This window comes from Neofelis nebulosa, chromosome 2, assembly GCF_028018385.1.
Source record: "Neofelis nebulosa isolate mNeoNeb1 chromosome 2, mNeoNeb1.pri, whole genome shotgun sequence".
Classification (NCBI taxonomy): Eukaryota; Metazoa; Chordata; class Mammalia; order Carnivora; family Felidae; genus Neofelis; species Neofelis nebulosa.
The window spans coordinates 173,678,490-173,698,279 of NC_080783.1; the positions used below are offsets into that span (position 1 = coordinate 173,678,490).

The 19,790-nt window shown below is 39.7% G+C and overlaps 1 protein-coding gene across 17 annotated transcripts in view; it reads right to left on the bottom strand.

Annotated features, from left to right (window-relative positions):
• The window catches only part of FGGY (FGGY carbohydrate kinase domain containing), a 423,584-nt gene that overhangs the window by 118,413 nt on the left and 285,381 nt on the right, over positions 1–19,790 (bottom strand). The gene's annotated exons all lie outside the window — the stretch shown is intronic.

Below are 19,790 nucleotides of genomic sequence, written 5' to 3' on the forward strand. Positions count from 1 at the left end.
TCAAGAGAACCCCTCCTGGGGAAGTGCCCTGCAGTTTGGAGCTGCCGCAGGCACTACCCAAAATGACGAAATGGAACAATTCTCCTCAAAAGAAGCTCCAGGAAGTAGTGACAGCTAACGAATTGATCAAAAACGATTTAAGCAATACAAAGGAACAAGAATTTAGAATAACAGTCATAAAATTAATCGCTGGGCTTGAAAAAAGTGTAGAGGACATCAGAGAATCTATTGCTACAGAGATCAAGGGACTTAAGAAATAGTCAAAAAGAGCTAAAAATGCTATAAATGAGGTGCAAACTAAAATGGAGGTGGCCATAGCATGGACTGAAGAGGCAGAGGAGAGAATAGGTGAATTAGAAGATAAAATTATGGAAAAAGAGGAAGCTGAGAAAGAGGGAGATAAAAAAATCCAGGAGTATGAGGGAAGAATTAGAAAACTAAGTGATGCAATCAAATGGAACAATATCTGAAACATAGGAATTCCAGAAGAAGAAGAAGAGAGAAAGGGGCTGAAGGTGTACTTGAACAAATCATAGCTGAGAACTTCCCTGATCTGGGGAAGGAAAAAGGCATTGAAATCCAAGAGGCACAGAGAACTCCCTTCAGACGTAACTTGAATCGATCTTCTGCATGACATATCATAGTGAAACTGGCAAAATACAGGGATAAAGAGAAAATTCTGAAAGCAGCTAAGGATAAACAGGCTCTAACTTATAAAGGGAGACCCATAAGAGTAGTGGGAGACCTACCTACTGAAACTTGGCAGGCCAGAAAGGAATGGCAAGAAATCTTCAAGGTGATGAACAAAAAAAAAATGCAGCCAAAAATCCTTTATCCAGCAAGTCTGTCATTCAGAATAGAAGGAGAGATAAAGGTCTTCCCAAACAAAAACTGAAGGAATTCATCACCACTAAACCAGCCCTACAAGAGATCCTAAGAGGGATTCTGTGAGTGAAACGCTGCAAGGATCACAAAGGACCAGAGACATCACTACAAGCATGAAACCTACAGACAACACTGAATGTAAATGGACTAAATGCTCCAACCAAAAGACACAGGGTATCAGAATGGATAAAAAACCAAGACCCATCTATTTGCTGTATACAAGAGATACATTTTACATTTAAGGACACCTTCAGATTGAAAGTGAGGGTTAGGAGAACTATCTATCATGCTACTGGAAGTCAAAAGAAAGCTGGAGTAGACATGCTTATATCAGACAAACTGGACTTTAAATTAAAGGCTGTAACAAGAGATGAAGAAGGGCATTATATAATAATTACAGGGTCTATCCATCAGGAAGAGCTAACAATTATAAATGTCTATGCGCCGAATATGGGAGCCCCCAAATATATAAAACAATTACTCATAAACATAAGCAACCTTATTGATAAGAATGTGGTAATTGCAGGGGACTTTAATACCCCACTTACAACAATGGATAGATCATCTAGACACACGGTCAATAAAGAAACAAGGGTCCTGAATGATACATTGGATCAGATGGACTTGACAGATATATTTAGAACTCCGCATCCCAAAGCAACAGAATATACTTTCTTCTCGAGTGCACATGGAACATTTTCCAAGATAGATCACATACTGGGTCACAAAACAGCCCTTCATAAGTATACAAGAATTGAGATCATACCATGCACACTTTCAGACCACAATGCTATGAAGCTTGAAATCAACCACAGGAAAAAGTCTGGAAAACCGCCAAAAGCACGGAGGTTAAAGAACACCCTACTAAAGAATGAGTGGGTCAACCAGGCAATTAGAGAAGAAATTATAAAATATATGGAAACAAACGAAAATGAAAATACAACAATCCAAATGCTTTGGGATGCAGCGAAGGCAGTCCTGAGATGAAAATACACTGCAATCCAGGCCTATCTCAAGAAACAAGAAAAATCCCAAATACAAAATCTAACAGCACACCTAAAGAAAATAAAAGCAGAATGGCAAAGACACCCCAAACTCAGCAGAAGAAGAGAAATAATAAAGATCAGAGCAGAAATAAACAACATAGAATCTAAAAAAAACTGTAGAGCAGATCAATGAAACCAAGAGTTGGTTTTTTGAAGAAATAAACAAAATTGATAAACCACTAGCCAGACTTCTCAAAAAGAAAGGGACATGACACAAATAGATAAAATCATGAGTGAAAATGGAATTATTACAACCAAATCCTTCAGAAATACAAGCAATTATCAGGAAATACTATGAAAAATTATGTGCCAACAAACTGGACAACCTGGAAGAAATGGAAAAATTCCTAAGCACCCACACACTTTCAAAACTCAAACAGGAAAAAACAGAGAACTTTAACAGACCCATAACCAGCGAAGAAATTTAATCAGTTATCAAAAATCTCCCAACAAATAAGAGTCCAGGACCAGATGGCTTCCCAGGGGAATTCTACCAGACATTTAAAGCAGAGATAATACCTATCCTTCTCAAGCTGTTCCAAAAAATAGAAAGGGAAGGAAAACTTCCAGACTCATCCTATGAAGCCAGCATTACTTTGATTCCTAAACCAGACAGAGACCCAGCAAAAAAGGAGAACTACAGGCCAATATCCCTGATGAATATGGATGAAAAATTCTCAATAAGATACTAGCAAATCAAATTCAACAGCATATAAAAAGAATTATTCACCATGATCAAGTGGGATTCATTCCTGGGCTGCAGGGCTGGTTCAGCATTCGCAAATCAATCAATGTGAAACATCACATTAATAAAAGAAAAGATAAGAACCATATGATCCTGTCAATAGATGCAGAAAAAGCATCTGACAAAATTCAGCATCCTTTCTTAATAAAAACCCTCAAGAAAGTCAGGATAGAAGGAAAATACTTAAACATCATAAAAGCCATTTATGAAAATCCCACAGCTAATATCTTCAATGGGGAAAAACTGAGAGCTTTCCCCCTGAGATCAGGAACATGACAGGGATGTCCACTCTCAACGCTGTTGTTTACCATAGTGTTGGAAGTTCTAGCATCAGCAATGAGACAAAAAAAGAAATCAAAGGCATCAAAACTGGCAAAGATGAAGTCAAGCTTTCACTTTTTGCAGATGACATGATATTATACATGGAAAACCCGACAGACTCCAACAAAAGTCTGCTAGAACTGATACATGAATTCAGCAAAGTTGCAGGATACAAAATCAACATACAGAAATCAGTTGCATTCTTATACACTAATAATGAAGCAACAGAAAGACAAATAAAGAAACTGATCCCATTCACAATTGCACCAAGAAGCATAAAATACCTAGGGATAAATCTAACCAAAGATGTAAAAGATCTGTATGCTGAAAACTATAGAAAGCTTATGAAGGTAATTGAAGAAGATATAAAGAAATGGAAAGACATTCCCTGCTGATGGATTGGAAGAATAAATATTGTCAAAATGTCAATACTACCCAAAGCTATTTACACATTCAATGCAATCCCAATCAAAATTGCACCAGCATTCTTCTCGCAGCTAGAACAAGTAATCCTAAAATTCATATGGAACCACAAAAGGCCCCGAATAGCCAAAGTAATTTTGAAGAAGACCAAAGTGGGAGGCATCACAATCCCAGACTTTAGCCTCTACTACAAAGCTGTAATCATCAAGACAGCATGGTGTTGGCACAAAAACAGACACATAGACCAATGGAATAGAATAGAGACTCCAGAATTGGACCCACAAAAGTATGGCCAACTCATCTTTGACAAAGCAGGAAAGAATATCCAATGGAAAAAAGACAGTCTCTTTAACAAATGGTGTTGGGAGAACTGGGCAGCAATATGCAGAAGGATGAAACTAGACCACTTTCTTATACCATTCACAAAAATAAACTCAAAATGGATAAAGGACCTGAATGTGAGACAGGAAACCATCAAAACCCTAGAGGAGAAAGCAGGAAAAAACCTCTCTGACCTCAGCCACAGCAATTTCTTACTTGACACATCTCCAAAGACAAGGAAATTAAAAGCAAAAATGAACTATTGGGACCTCGTGAAGATAAAAACCTTCTGCACTACAAAGGAAACAATCAACAAAACTAAAAGGCAACCAACGGAATGGGAAAAGATATTTGCAAATGACATATCAGACAAAGGGTAGTACCCAATATCTATAAAGAACTCACCAAACTCCACACCTGAAAAACAAATAATCCAGTGAAGAAATGGGCAGAAAACAGGAATAGACACTTCTCTAAAGAAGACATCCAGATGGCCAACAGGCACATGAAAAGATGCTCAACGTCACTCCTCATCAGGGAAATACAAATCAAAACCACACTGAGATACCACCTCACACCAGTCACAGTGGCTAAAATGAACAAATCAGGAGACTATGGATGCTGGCGAGGATGGGGAGAAATGGGAACACTTTTGCACTGTTGGTGGGAATGTAAACTGGTGCAGCCGCTCTGGAAAACAGTGTGGCGGTTCCTCAAAAAATTAAAAATAGATCTACCCCATGACCCAGCAATAGCACTGCTTGGAACTGACCCAAGGGATACAGGAGGGCTGATGTATAGGGGCACTTGTACCCCAATGTGTATAGCAGCACTTTCAACAATAGCCAAATTATGGAAAGAGCCTAAATGTCCATCAACTGATGAATGGATAAAGAAACTGTGGTTTATGTACACAATGGAATACTACTTGGCAATGAGAAAGAATGAAATCTGGCCTTTTGTAGCAACGTGGATAGAACTGGAGAGTGTTATGCTAAGTGAAGTAAGTCATACAGAGAAAGACAGATACCATATGTTTTCACTCTTATGTGGACCCTGAGGACTTAACAGAAGACCATGGGGAGGGGAAGGGGGAAAATAAAGTTAGAGAGGAAGACAGTCAAACCATAAGAGACCCTGAAAAACTGAGAATAAACTGAGGGTTGATGGGGGGTGGGAGGGAGAGGAGGGTGGGCAATGGGCATTGAGGAGGGCACCTGTTGGGATGAGCACTGGGTATTGTATGGAAACCAATTTGACAATAAATTTCATAAAAAAAAAAAAGAGGACCCCTCCTGATTGAAAAGTTAGCACGTGAAAAAAAAATACAAAAAAGAAAGAAGAGTTATCACGTGAGAAACTGGGACATAGCTCACCAAGGATAGAAATGTCTAGGCTCTGTGGACAACTACCTTCTTCTCATTTGAAATCGCGGCTCTCTGATTTTATTCCTTAATCCACTAGGTAGCTCTAAACAAAATAATATATAACGGTATCAGCAAGGGAAATGTTTTCCCATGATGCTACCACCCTGCTTGCTAAAACACACCCAACACTGTACTTGTGTTCCTGAACCTCATCTGTGTGTCTTCCCAGTGTTCACATGAGTGTCCAGGACTCCAAAACCATTGGGACCAATTTATTTTCATTGAGACTATGAACTGATTGGTTATTTTGGCCTCATGGAGATAGGCTCTCTAAGCATGTTTCCTAACATGTATAAAGGGGAGGAGAATTTTTTCTGGAGCCACGGATGCCAGGTCTGGGTTCTGGCTCTGATACCACTTAGCTGTGTGACTTTGTGCAAGCCATTTAACTACTCTGAGTCTCAAAAACCTCCTGTGCCCTCCCCAGCCTCCCTTTAAAACAGGGGTGCTGGATATCGACAGTGTCTACCACAATGTCAACAACAGTGTAAATACCATCCCCTAAAATTTACTGACTCATTTACCATACATCAACACTGAGCTAAGCATTTTACATACATTTTCTCATATATTCCTTACTCTGCTTGCAGGAAAAAGATACTATTCTCTATTATGGAGATGAGAAAACTGGGACCAAGAGAGACTAAGCAACTTGCCCAAGGTCAGAGGGAGTAAATGACGGATCTAGGTTTCAAACTGAGAAGGTCTTCCTATATCTAAAGTCCTTGTTCTTAACTACTATGCCATAATGTCTACCAAACTTGCAGGTATACGTTGCTGAATTCCATTTATACAGTAATGCAGAAATACTCAAACTAATATCAAAGCAATTGGTCATTTCAGTGGGAAAAAAACTATCCAGGTTTCAAGTGTTAACTTCCTACAGGTTCAGCTTTGGGTTACTGTGATGGGGTGCGTCTGGACCTTAAAGAGTCGCATCAGTGATGGATAAGTAAAGTCATTACTTGATTTGATGCTAATTTCTATAGGAACAGCTTCCGAGTTCAGACAAGGGAGATTTAAATGAGTGTCCAGTGAGAAGCACAGAAACTAGCACGTGTGGTGTGTGCATGAATGTAGTTATTCAGTATTTAATGAATGCCTAATGCATCAGGTACTGGGACTAGGTCCTGGGAATACAGCAGAAAGTAAGAAATACAATACATATAATACATAGTAAAATAAAAAGGTCATTAATTTGGCAATTATTAAATAGGTGAGAGAGGTGAGGCTTCAGCTGAGAGGGTGAGAACAGGCAGCTTGGAAGAGTAGGGAGCTAGGGGCAGGATATGCTGGGAACAAGGCTGTGATGACTAGATATGGAGATGCAAAGACATATATGGTTATGGACAGTAAGGAAACTGGTGAAGTCCCGAGCCTGGCATATCATTGCTGCTCAGGAAATGTTTGTGCAAAGACGTGGGAGGCACGAAGCATAATGGAGGCACATCATATACTCACACAGTGCCATGTATTCTGGAAGCACTACCATATACTTTATATCTGTCTGTACGGGGCACACTTTGGTCACAGGGTGACTGCTAACTTAGAGAATACATGAAGTGGTGAAGATATTGGATGGATGGGGGGGGGGCAGATGGTAGTTCTTGAAAGTCAGGTAAGCATTTATAGTTTTATTGGATTAGAGACCATGGAATCATTTTGATTTGTGTGCAAAATGATGAGAAGTTAAGGCAAAGCAGTCTGGTAGGGTATGCAGGATGGAGAGATGACCAGAGAGGGAGGGCAGGAAATGCAGCCTGGGCTCAGAGGCTGATGGTGAGAACAAGAGGCAAAAATATTTCCTGTTCTTGCTCCATTGTGGCACTTGTCAAGTTGTTTTAAACAATCACTAGTTTATATGTCTGTCTTTACCTGACACTCCAAACTCTTTTAAATCAAGAGCCCCATTATTTCCCAATCCCCAGTGCCTACGTCAATGCCTGGCGTCTTGAATGAATGAATGAGATATATTTGGAGAAAAACAAAACAAATTTAGTGGCTAACCAATTATAGACTATAAGGAAATCAGAGTCAAGAATGACTTTTGGGTCTAATAAAAGTAAATGTGGCCATGTTAATCATGTCTTTTTATTTTCTGTATTTCTGATGCTTTGATTCTATGACCTTATGGACCCTGGAGAGACTGCCCCTCCCAGGGCTGGTAAGTCCCAGAGAAAGCAAAGGACTCAGCACACCTGAAAGCATACCTTTCATATGCAAACTAACCACTCCAGAACCCACCTTCCCCCACCTCAATGGGCTACTGCTTCCTGCTCTAAGCAATTCAGGGCCAGGAACCAGAAGGCTAGGACAAGCCTGGTGCTTCCCTTGGGTGCGTGGTCCAGAGGTGGCGTGGAGTGCCCCCTCCTCTTGAGAACTGTGAGCAAGGAACCATCCTTTCGATGGCAATCACCCCCTGATCTGTTGGCCTCATACCTGAATAATAACAAAATCTACATATTAAAACAGTGCCTTAGTAAAAAAAAAAAACAAGCTTTGGAAACAAGACTTGGGTTCAAATTCATGGTCTATACTTACATTCTGTGCTACCTAGGAAGTTACTTGACCTCTCAGAGCCACATCTCCTACAACTGTAAAATAGGGATAATAAAATGTGCCTTGCAGGGAAAGTAGTGGCCAAGTGCCTGGTATACGGGTGTCTCTCAGTTCACAACATCGTCAATAAAAAAGAAGGGGGTATCACCAAAAGAGTAAAAATGGTTGGGAAAACAGAATCTCAAATGGTCAGCTGCACTCCGCCTCCCCCCCCCCCCCCCCGCCCACCCCGCCCCCAGCATCTGGTGGTAAAGGCCCACTCTGGTTAGCAAAGAACAAGCCAGTTTTTTCAAATAACTGAGCACTCATTTCAATAGCCTGGAGTGCCTGATCGTACGGCTGATCTCTCTATTTATGTACTATTCTCTAATGCATTTAGTCCAGTATAGAACATAGTGTCCTATTAGTGGTTATTTGTTTCTCGGTAAAACAACCAGTTTAACCACAATGACTGTATCTGCCAAGCGGTTGCCTCAGAAATATATAGACAGAGCTCGCCTAACTTTATGACTACTTTCTTATTTCCTCCATCTTCTCAGATTTCAGCTCTGAGAGCAAGCAGAGAAGTCTACAAACTATATGGATAGGTAGGAAGCTTGAGTTGGATGGAGTCAGATCTTCAGGATGGCTTTCTAGATCAAGAGGGAAAAGCTACCTTATGATATATAATGAGGGTTAGGTTTTTAGGTCCTTCCTTACAAAGGTGCCATCTGTATTTGGAACATGGGAGAAACAGAAAAACAACACAACACAGAGATCATAGATGGGTAGTATGAGGGGACATCTGGCTCACATATGTATTTTATTTGTGTTATATAATGTTTAAAAAAATCAGCCAATATTTTTAAATTGGGAGATTCCACTTGAAATCCAGATTTTGGTTTCTCTTAAAGAACTGGCATATGTAAAACACTGGCCACACATATTTCCCCATGGCCAGAGTCAGCTGGAGCTGATCCCTTCAGATAGGACTGTACCCTTCACTATGTAGAAGGCGCCACTGGTCTCCACCATTCCCCAACAACAGGCACCATATTTTACCAATTTCCTCATTATGACTGCACTCATGTTTTACTTGTAGGAGAGATCTATTTCTCTATGCCATCTCTCTATGAAAGGAAGGAACATAAAATGTTCTCTAGCGCGCCATGAGTTGAAAGAAGAACTTCTCTGTGGAAGTAAAAAAAAAACCAAATTGTTTGCCTTGTCTTTATTCTTTAATGCTGTCTGACTCCTTTAGGCATTTGGGTTTTCAACTCTTGATATGACAGGAAGAACACAAACAGGGACTCCTAAGACCGCAGTCGATTCTGGCTCAGGGAATGACCTTACACAAGACCGTTTCTAATTCTCTCTCTGCAACATTTAACAAATTAATATGACAAATAGCCAAGTGTTTGGAAAATTACACGGAGGACCGCATTGCCTTAGATATCAAAACCGCTGGCACAGAGTTCACAGGCAGGACAAACACATGACACAGGTGACTTCTGAATTCCAGAATTTTAGGTTCTATGATCATTTTGCTAGGACATAGCTATCTTCTTGCATGTGGGGTTTTTCTCTATTAAAGTCAATTTTATGTATTAGTCTCAAGGCTGTCTTTTACCTTACTTTGCAGATAACAAAATCATTAGGCTCAGAGAAATGTTCACTGCTTGCCACAACTCCTTTTTGCCTTTTGCATTTACCTGAAATGTCACTTTTTTTCATCTCGGCTATTCCAACTCTTTCCTTACCTCGCCTTCTTATCTCAAAGCAAAAACATTTTGCCTGTTTTTTCCCAGACTTGAAACCCTCATAAAAATCTACTGGAAGAAGAAAGCCCAACCTAGATAATTTCTTTTATGTTGCTGGAAAGAATTGTGGGTTTCAACACTGAACAGTTCTTAAGAACAACAAACATTCCTGAAAGAAAATGTAAACTGTGTTTTTTGTTTTTTTTTTTAACTTTAATACTAGCTTTAGATAGAACCGCTTCACTTACAGGTGGTGGACAAATTCTGATTTAATGCAGAGCTACTTTAGTTTCATTCAACATCAAAGTTAATAGCTTTGTGTATTTTTATAGTTTGTTAATTGATTCACTTATTCATGAAACTAATGTGATATATAGCTACCCTGTGCTAGGCATCACTGTAATAATTGAAGATTCAAAGATAAATTAAAGTCATTGCTCTCACAAAGCTCTGCCTGTCAGTGGAAAATGGGCACACCAATACTCACATATGGCCTCAGAAGATTAGGTTCTTGGTAGATTCCACAAATGTTTATTGAACATTTACTCTGTTCTAGTTGTAGTAAGCACAGGGGATTCAGTGGCCACGGAAAGGAAGCTCAACCCTATCATACAAATGCTACCCTAACTTCTGGATGATCTCTGAACTACATTATAGGCAGCCTAGCTAAAGCTGAAAAAATTCAGCAGAGATTTCAGTAGGTGCCCATCACAAGAAAGACAAAATTTGAGAGTTTGAGTTCAACCAAACTCAAGTTCAGTTGAGTTGAACTCAGTTCAGTTCAGTTGAACTCAGTTCAACCTGTTAAAAACAAACAAACAAACAAACAAAAAGATACTCTTCAGAGAAATAAGAATAACCCAGCGTCTCTACAATATATCAATCATAATGTTTAAGACAGGATCCCAAATTGCTAGACATATGGAGAGAAGGAAAATGTAATCCATACTTATGAGAAAAGCCATTTAATGGACAATGACCCTGAGATGACACAGATACTGGATTTAGAAGGCAAGAATTCAGCAGTTCATTCTAGATCTGTCTCCTGAGGCAAGGGAAACCAAAGCAGAAATAAACCATTAGGACTACATCAAAATACAAAGTTTCTGCACAGCAAAAGAAACAGTCAACAAAACTAAAAGTCTACTGAACAGGAGAAGGTATTTGCAAAGGACATATCTGATAAGGGGTTAGTATCCAAAATATACAAAGAACTCATACAAATAGGTGAAGGGGAATGGGAGTACATTTATCTTGATGAGCACTGGCTAATATGTGTTATTGCTGAATAACTATATTGTACATCTGAAACTAATAGAACACAGTATTAAGTGTACTGGAATTAAAAGAAAAGAAAAGAAAAGAAAAGAAAAGAAAAGAAAAGAAAAGAAAAGAAAACTAAGAAGTAAAATAATAAAATAATGTATACAACTCAACACCAAGCCCCCCCCCCCAAATAATCAAATTAAAATTTGGCAGAAGACTTAAACAGACATTTCCCCAAAGAAGACATACAAATGGCCAATAGACACATGAAAAGATGCTCAACATCACTCATCATCAGGGAAATGCAAATCAAAACCACAATGAGATAATCACCTCACTACTGTAAGAATGGCTAAAATAAAATAAAAAAAAAAAAACAAAAAAAAAACCCCCAAGAAATAAAGACGTGTTGGTAAAGACGTGGAGAAAAAGGAACCTACATGTACAGTTGATAGAAATGTAAATTGGTGCAGGCACTGTGGAAAACAGTGTAGAGGTTCTTCAAAGAATAAAAAATAGAATTACTATAGGATCCCTTAATTCCACTATTGTGTGTTTATACAAAGAAGACAAAAACACTAATTCAAAAAGATTTATGCACCCCTTTACTGCAATATTATTTATAATAGCAAAGATATGGAAGGAACCTAAGTGTCCCAATAAAGAAGAGGTGGTATGTATGTATGTATGTAAATACACACACACACACACACACACACACACACACACAGGAATATTACCCAGCCATCAAAAAGAATGAAACCTTGCCATTTGCAACAATATGCATGGACATAGAGATACGATGCTAAGTGAAGTGTCAGAGAAAGACAAATACCATATGATTTTACTCATATGGGGAATTTAAGAAACAAAACAAGCAAAGAAAAAAAGAGACAAACGAAAAACAGACTCCTAACTATAGAGAACTGATGGTTACCAGAGGGAAAGTGGGTGGGTAGAGGGATGGGGGAAATAGTGATGGGAATTAAGAGTACACTTATCATGATGAGCGCTGAGTAATGTATAGAATTGTTGAATTACTGTATTGTACGCCTGAAACTAATATAACACTGTACGTTAATTATACTGAAAATAGAAGCCAAGACTACATCATTGTTAATAAACTTGAATTTAAATAAAAAATATGCTGAAAATAAAAAAATAAACAAAGTAAAATCAACGTGAAGAAAAATTTGCTATATATCTAAAAAAGGAGGAGAGGTGAGAAGAAGATTAATATTGTTGCTTGATCTGAGCACTGGTATGTACTGACATTGTTGAATGTAATATTGCTCACCTTAACAAATAAACATTTAAATAAACAATAAATAAACCAAAAAAAATGAAGTCAGTAGTTTAACAATGCTTTAGGATAGGAGAATATTCTCATAATCAATAAATAGAGAAGAAATAGCAAAGAAACAAAAACTATTAAAACAGAGATTCTAGTACTGATAAATATTATACCCGAAATATTTAGTGGATAGGCATCACCCTGATTAAAGATAAAAGAGAAAAGTTAATGAACTTGAAAAGAGACCCAGAAAGAGTACCTAATTGTGAGGGGGAGGAGGGAAGGAGGGGAAGTGAGGGAGAGAAGGAGACAGAGAGAGAGGTGGGAGGGGTGGTAGAGAGGCAGAGACTGGGGGGAAAAAATCCCTCATGGGCCTATGGGACAATGCCCAAGGGTCTCAAATATATGTAACTGGAGTCACAGTATGAGGAATAAGAGCACACGGGGCCTTGGTAATGAGGTAGGTCTGTGAGTATGGGTGCAATGGAGATGCCTATATATCATACAGGCACACCCTCTGATGATACTAAGGGGCAAATATATAGTATCATCCCCCAGGGAAAATACCTAAGCCAGGGGTGGTACAGATTCATGGGAACCACACCTCTACTCTTGTTGCTAAATGAAGATCTGCCATATCTATTACCTATAAAACATTTGTCTTATTGTTCCTAGCCTCACATTGCTGGTGTTTCTTATTACTTCATTAGGAAATGTATTGTCAAGAGCCACCACCTGTGCTGAAGTTTACTCTCACTCCAACTTCTGGGTCTGTGGAAAGGATCGCTTGCTAGGTCACTAGGGAACCACAGTTCTAAATACTTTCTTTTGTCTTCTAGGTATATTAATCTTGTGGTGCTGTTTATATTGCTGCTGTGGCGTACGGATGCAGTATTTATCTATGTTTAAATAAATAAATGCTGACAATTTCCCAAACTTGGTGAAAGAGAGAAATTTACAAATTCAAGAAGTTTAGCAAATCTGGGAGAAGAAGGATAAATCCAAAGAACACCATGTCTGGGCACACCATAATAAAAATCAAAGGTTAAGAGAAAATCAAGAACGTGGTAGAAGAAAAATAATATACTGTACGCATGGGACAAACAATACCAACGATGGTGGACTTCTCCTGAGAAAAAAACAGTGCCAGAATACAAGATAGTAACATCTTTAAGCACTGAAGAAAAACAAACAAAAAACCTGTCAACCACGATTATTTTTTATTTGAGGGAGACAGAGAGCCCAAGTCGGGGGAGAGGGGCAGAGATAGAGAGAGAGAATCCCAACCAGGATCCCTGCTCAATGTGGAGACCGTCATGGGGCTCCATCCCATGACCCCGGGGATCATGACTTAAGCCGAAATCAAGAGTTGGAGGCTCAACTGACTAAGCCACCCAGGTGCCCCAACCAAGAATTCTGTATTGAGCAAAAATATCTCTCAAGATAGAAGGTAAAATAAATCACTAAAAAAGGAAAAAAAAAAACCTATTTTTTTTTCTTTTTTGTCAGTACAGCTACAAGAAATGAATAAATGCTGAAGTGGGTTCTCCAGGATAAGGAAAATATTAGATATTTACATTTTCAGAAAGAAAAAAAAACAACGGGGATGGTAAACAGGTAGGTAAATGCAAAAGATAATGGTTGCTTCTCAGAATTTCTTTGAAATACGTATGACTTATTAGGGACTGAATTGTATCCTCCCAAAATTCTGATGTGAAGCCCCAACCTTCCATGTGACTGGAAATAGAGACTTTACGGAGGTAAATAAGGTCATACGAGGTCACACGGATAGGGCCCTAACATGAGAGAATTGCTGTCCTTATAAGAAGAGCAAGGATCACCAAAGCTCTCTCACTACATGCATGCACCTGGAAAAGGCCACGTGAGGACACAGGGAGAGGCTGCTGTCCACAAGCCAAGAAGACAGCTCTCACCAGAAACTTAATTTTCTAGCACTATGGTCAGGGACTTCTATCCACCAAACTGTAAGGAAATAAATGTCTATTGTTTAAGTCACCCAGTCTATGGTATTTTGGTATGGCACCCTGGGCAGACTAATGCGTTATTTAAAGCAAACAACAGGGGTGCCGGAGAGGTTCAGTCAGTTAAGAATCATACAGACTCTTGATTTCGGCTCAGGTCGTGATCTCACAGTTTGTGAGATTGAGCCCTGCATATGAGATCAAGCACTGCATCAGGCTCTGCATTGACAGCATGGAGCCTGCTTGGGATTCTCTCTCTCCCTCCCTTTCTGTCCCTTCCCTTGCTCACACACACACGCACTCCCTCTCTCTCTCAAAATAAATAAATAAACTTAAAAAAATAAAAATAAAGCAAACATCTTGTTGGATATATTGTTGGATGTATAACATGTAGACGTCACGCATATTATGACTTATAGCATTTAAGAGTTGGGGGGGTAGCATGTAACTACACAGTTGAATGCTTTTTCTATATTGCATGAAGTTTATAATATAATCTAAGTAGGCTGAAAAGTTCATGACGTTTATTGTATATAATTCCCAAAGACATCATTTAAAGGAATTCACACTATCATGCCTAAAAACCAAATAGAAGAATTTAAATGGAATTCAGAAAATTGAAAGATATTTGAATAATCCAAAAGATGGCAGAAAAGGAGAGAGAAAAAACAAAAACAAAACAAAACAAAACCAGAACCACAGAAAACAAAGAGCAAAATGGAAGACCTAAATCCAACAACATTCACCTTCACGTTGAATTGTAGGTAGTTTCAACATCAGAGTAAACATCAGAGATTACAAGACTGCAGGAAAGCAAGACCCAACTATATACTGTGTATAAAAGATGCACTTTACATAGACTGGGACGGAGAAAATGGTGCTTTGACTGATGGTGCTGGGAGAGAAGGTTAAAAAAAAGAAATAGATGGAGAGATGTTATACATTTTGGACTTAGAATCCATAGGACCTTCTGACTGGATGTGGCCAGAGAAGGGAAGGGGGGAGTCAAGAATTCATCCCAATTTTTTTGTTTTGATAAAAATATAAATGAGGTGGTCTTTACTCAAATGAAGACAAATAATTGAGGATCAACACAGAGAATGTATCAGTTACCAGAGTTAGAAAACGGTAATTCTGAAATCCCCACCCCCGCCTCCTTGACATTGACTCTATCTTCTCTCCATTGATAGCAACGCTATCCTTCAGAAACCGTGACCTCTCTCTCTCTGCTGCACCTTTCATATCCAATCCATCAGGAAACCTCACCGTCTCTACCTTCAAAATACATCCCCAAATATGACCACGTTTTACCAGCTCCACTGCCATCACCCCCATCTCTCAGCTGGTTTACTGCAAAAGCCTCTTTGGGGTGTCACTGCTTCTGTCTCTCACACCCCCCATCCCACAGTTTATTCCCAACATAGCAGTCAGGCAGCAGTCTGAATGATCCTTTAAAAACTAAGTCATACCTGTCCTGTGCTCATAATTCTCCAGTGGCTTTCCATTTCCCTCAGAGCAAAAGCCAAAATTTTCACAGTGACCAATAATATAGTCCCAAATTACCTCGTAAACTTATTCCCTACAACTCTCATTTTGGGTCATTCTGCTCCATCTTTGTGGCCTCCTTGCTATTCCTGTAATGTCGCAGGCAGGCAATCCTCCCTCAGGACCTTTGCACTGGTTGTTCCCTTGGCCTGGTACATTCTTCCTCCAGGTTTCCAAATGGCGAATTTCCTTCCTCTCCTTGTTAAGTTTGTATGTCACATCAGTAAGGTTTACCCTGGCCACTTTTTTTTTTTTTTTTTTAATGTTTATTTATTTTTGAGACAGAGAGAGACAGAGCATGAACGGGGGAGGGTCACAGAGAGAAGGAGACACAGAATCTGAAACAGGCTCCAGGCTCTGAGCTGTCAGCACAGAGCCTGACGCGGGGCACGAACCCACGGACCGTGAGATCATGACCTGAGCTGAAGTCAGACGCTTAACCGACTGAGCCACCCAGGCGCCCCTGACCACCTTTTTTTAAAATTGCAAACTGCTCACCTGAATCCATAAGCTTACTTCCTCTTTTACTTTTAACGACTTTAACCATAAAATAAACTCTATGGCTTTCTCATTCTATGTACTGTGTATGACCCATCTCTTCTTGTTAGAATGTAAGCTTGACAAGGGGCAGATTTTTGGAGTGGGGTGCAGAAGAAGCTATTTTCGTCACCATTTCTCGCTTGGAATGGTAACATGAACATCGGCACTCAATAAATACTGGCTGTTTAAACAAACATCACTCTAAAGAGTTTAGACTTTATCCTACAAATAACTGGAGAGGTGTCAAGAGTGACAGGGTCACATCTATGTGCTTTCAACACATAGTTGAAATTTTGTGGACTAAATGTTGTGTCCCTTCAAAATTCACACGTTGAAATCCTAACGACCAAAGCGATGGTATTGGGAGGTGGGGCCTTTGGGAGGTGATTAAGTATGAATGTAGAGCCCTAATGAATGGGATTAATGCCTTTATAAGGGGCTGAGGAGACCAGAGTCCTCCCCTTCCACTTCTTCTTCAACCCAGAAGAGGATCCTCACCAGAACCCAATCAAGGTGCTGCCTTGATCGTGGCCTTCTGGCCTCTACAGCTGTGAGAAATAAAGTGTTGCTGTATATAAGCCACCCAGTCTATAGTACCTTGTTTGAGCAGGACACACTAAGACAAAAGAATCAGAGAGGGAAGGATTAGAAGAAAGAAGGTCATCAGAGAGCTGTGCAGGAATCCAGGTGCGTATACAAAAAATACAGTGAAAGCCTGGGTGGGAGGGAACACAGAAGAGTTTATTTATCCAGGGTAGGTCTTTGTATCCACGAAGTCATTTCAATTAGCCAATGTGAAATGCTGGGGACATACCTAAGTCTATACACAGAATCTGTCAATACTGATACACATAACATTTTTTCTCTCATGGTCCTACAAAGCCTGTCAACTGTATTTGCTTCAATATACTTGAAAAGAAAGTCCTACTAACTCACAGTAATTGCTTCTCAAGGGACTATATAAGACAAGTGTAGGAAAAACTCAAAAATGTAGCTCCACAAAAGTCAGGTCCGGTTCTGGAGAGATCTGGGGCTTCTGGTAGCCCACTTGGGTTTGAATCAAAGCTTCCCCACTTACAACTATTAAGGCCATGATCAAGTTACCTCATTGTTCTGAACCGTAAAACTGACGTAATAACACTGGCCACACAGACAGGCTGGGTTGATCAGAAAGGGCCTGAAGGTGTTTGTCACATAGCAGATACTCCCAGTAGGCTGCAGGGGTAGCACAATCTATGTGCTACACTAACTAATAATTATCAGGTCTCTATCCAGCCTTCCCATTAGATGATAAGCTACTGGAGGACAGGAATCGTGTGACTGTATTCTTGCTTGGCCCAGTGTGATCACTGCAACATAATGGAAGGGGTGAAATCACTATCTCCATCCATGCACCCCATGCACCCACGCTGCAAGGTCTTTGTACACCCACTTATGGAAGACTGACTGACTTCCTGAGGCTAGGGCCAGGCTGACTAGCACTGGGGATAAGGCAGGGGACAGAGAGGCTTCCCAAATGCCAGAATTCTGGGCACACAACGTCTTGCTACATGGTGACCCTGGAGCTTAAGTTCATAAATTTAAATTCTAGGTTCAAACAATTCAAAGGTAACCCTCTCCCAAGCCTACCTGTCCCAGAAAGCCAAAGCCACAAATTTGACTTTGCCTCCCTCACTCTACACCTCCCCCAGTGAAAATGACTCCAAGTGAGACAGACAAGAGTGTTTGGAGAGAGGGATGGCCACGGTCCAGCTGGAAACCAGTTTCAGCATCTGGTGACTGCACGGGTTGGTGTTCTATGAAAAAGGTCTGGACGAAAAGCAATATTTTTTGCACAACTATTTTGGAGAGAGTATTGACAAGCACGAGGCAATCCCTGATGGGTGCCCAATTGATGCCACTAAAATCAATCATCCACAGGATGGAGGCATGTGCCCTTCTAAAAGGAAATGAGTATGAGTGGCACAAGTTTGAAATGAGTGGAAAATGAATGCAAGTCTCAGTCGAATGAAACTATAAGAGGTACAAAGCCAGAAGAAATCCTATTCTATTTTTTTTTCTTCATGCTGAAGTTAACCAGATGGAGTTTGTTTTGTTTTGTTTTGTTTTCCAGTAGCAATCTATTCACATGCTTGGAATGAAGGATTTGCTTTGGGATAGATGATCTTTTCTTTTTCTTTCTTTCTTTTTTTTTTAATTATAAAAATGAGACAAAATAGCTTCCCACCCCGCAAATCTAGAGATTAGGTAGTTTTTTGTTTCTTTTTTTTTTTCTTTTCCTTCTCTTTCTCCTCCTTCCCTTCCCTCTTCCTCTCCTTTCTCTCCTCTTCTGCTTCAGGTGGTTATGTTTGTGACTGCATGTTTAGAATGTACTTTGGACAATGCAATAACGGAACAGACGCAGCATGTCAGAGATGTGCATTTGAGACAAAGAACATAAAAAAATGTAACTTCCTCCCTGCAGTGTTCTCTAGGAAACCAATGTGTTGTAAAACCAGAGGTCAGAGTTCACAACAGAATTGAGGAGAATAAGTAAAAGGAAAGGAAGGCAAAGAAGCCACAGAAAAAGGCCACTGATGGTGCACTAGGAATCTCCCGGGGCTGTGCCTTGCTACCCAGAGTTTTTCTTCTTCATCGGAAAAATATGGACAACAACTGTACCTATTTGACAGGGGTTTCGAGAGAATTAAATGAGATGTATATGCAAAGCTCTTGGCACTGAGACTGGGAAATAAGCCTTAAAAATGAATGGCAGGCATTGTGATGATTATGAATATCATGCAAGGAGTTAACAAGATTATATATATAAGTCCTGTCCACAAAAAAAGATACTCGATTAAATGTGATTTTTATTATTACTATCATTATTATTCTTATTTTACCTATTTTATAGGTTGTTTCTGTCTCTTTGCTTGTCTTCTATGGACTGATGCTTTGGGTGATCTGTTCTGTTCTTGACTCAGATTTTGTCCCATCATGTGAGCATTTAGATTACCTAAGATTTTGCTGTCTATAACCCATAGGTTAGTCTACGGCCAATAAAACTATAGAAGTAGAATTGCCCAAAGTGGAACTCCGAACGCAGCTTGATTGGCTGATGGCACAAAATCAACTAACTACAGAAGGGCCAACAATTTCCATGACTCCCGTCGAAAGTCATAGTAGACTATTATGAAGATTTTATTAATGGCGAAAAAGAGGTCACATTTTTTATTTAAATTCAGGGCTCATGAAACAAGCGGAACCAATTCTTATCCACAAAGATATGTCATAATGTTTGGGAAAAGATGGCTTATATCCATAGCAACAGAGCAAACTTTGAGCCAAATACTGGGAAGAGTGTTTCCAGACTGACAGCTGAAAACCTGTTGATGGACAGCTGCACGAACAATGCATCCTGCACAAAGAGTTGGTTTACTGGATCATGATCCTTGTTAAAAAAAAAAAAAAACACAAAGTCTCTGGATTGTGTGATCCAGGAGTTCTGGGTCTGCGAAGGGTGATTATACTATGACGCAGGGTTGAAAAGGGCTATATTTCAGTAATGGATTTTCAATGTGTCACAGAGAAGAACGGATATCCAGGTTGAGAGTTGTGTAAACACATGACACTAGTTAAAATAGGAGAATGAAAAGCCTGAGTCCCATGGCACCTTCAGACAGTGGTGTCATCTCAACTTCTCTAGCATGGGGTTATT